This window comes from Aplysia californica, unplaced genomic scaffold (genome assembly GCF_000002075.1).
Source record: "Aplysia californica isolate F4 #8 unplaced genomic scaffold, AplCal3.0 scaffold00014, whole genome shotgun sequence".
In the NCBI taxonomy this organism is placed as follows: domain Eukaryota; kingdom Metazoa; phylum Mollusca; class Gastropoda; order Aplysiida; family Aplysiidae; genus Aplysia; species Aplysia californica.
In genome coordinates this window covers 97,985-99,387 of record NW_004797284.1, presented here as the reverse complement: position 1 = coordinate 99,387, position 1,403 = coordinate 97,985, and the positions used below count along the sequence as shown (strand labels likewise).

The 1,403-nt window shown below is 37.4% G+C and overlaps 1 protein-coding gene across 1 annotated transcript in view; it reads right to left on the bottom strand.

Moving 5' to 3' along the window:
• Nucleotides 1–1,403, bottom strand: part of LOC101863071 (receptor-type guanylate cyclase Gyc76C) — a 135,487-nt gene that overhangs the window by 49,657 nt on the left and 84,427 nt on the right. The window lies entirely within an intron of this gene.

Below are 1,403 nucleotides of genomic sequence, written 5' to 3'. Positions count from 1 at the left end.
TGGGGGTTCTTTTTTTGGGAGGGAGGGGGTGTAGGGCGGGGAGAAGGGAGAGGAGTTGTAATTTAACGAATTTGCCACAATGCGAAATAAATAGTTATTGCATCGCAACTGTCTTCTTTGACAGTAAGGTTTGACAATAAAAAGGATAAAGAACAGTTCGGTAGTTAAAATCTTGAAGGACACAGTGGGCACATTCTCGATCAGCAGGTATAGAGACAAGGTTGCGTTATATTTTGAACTATTATACACAGATCAGAAATATGAATGTGCGTATCCCATAGTATGCTTGTTGTTTTGTGTCATTAAACGTTTCAGATAAAGTAAACCGTATTCTTAAATAAGTTCGAATGGCATAGTTGTGTTTCTTTTTTAAAGTGCCCGAAACACCATAATAATATCTTCAAGCGTTACTGAATGCACATACTCATTGACGAAAGCATCTCAATGTAATTTAAAGGTGGTGCCTCCGAATTTTAAGTCCAATACAATCTTTAGAACAAGCCTAGCCTTCACAGCTGAGTGTAGCACAAAAAAAGAGTAGGCAAAGCATAACCTTTCAAAACAAGATCAACACGGCTTTCAAAGATGATCCTGCAGGGCACTGTACAAGGAGGGAGTAGGAAAGGCAGACAGAAAAAGGGATGGGAAGATAATGTAACGTTTAAAGATGGGTGAAGCCCTTCAAAAGACTGAAACTACAGGAAGAGTGGGAAAAGTGGTTGCCCGATCATCCTTCGTGTCCCAACGGTCATCTAGTCTGAGCGATAAGTAAGTTACTTTTCAAATTCCTTCTTTTTTATATTTTTATTGGGATGTTTCTATTATTGAGGATTGGAAGCATTTTATTGAAAATGTCTTTGCCATTTTATTTCATTAATTTAAGTTGTAAATTTTAACCCAAATAAGCAAAGACATTAAAAATAAAGGAACAAAAAAAAACCAGCGACACGTCAATCGTATGAATGCATCTCATAAAAGATAAGCACGGAATATCACGAGGGTGATTCTTGGACAGCGCATAACTAAAGCATCTCTTTTAATTTTCGCTAATATACGTAAACTCTGCCAACACCCACTCTAAAAACATGTTCCTTCTCACATGGAAGAAGAGTTAAAGCTCACCCAAACAAACTTGTCATTTATAGAAATGGTCTTCTTTGGGATTTCTGAGGTGGTCTGGTCTGTCGGGGAATGTTTTATCCGTTGTTGGTTGTTTGGTTGTTGTTGTTGTTGTTTTTATGGAGCATTCTGAATATAAAAAGATGTGCAATCATTGATGTTTGCAGTTTGGCTAAATGATGTTTGTTCTTTTATTGCTCTCCATTAAAACACTTCCACTTTTTTCGTGGTTTGCGTTTGTCTTCCCAGATCTTTCACACTCTTCCCATATTCTCTGTCTCTCA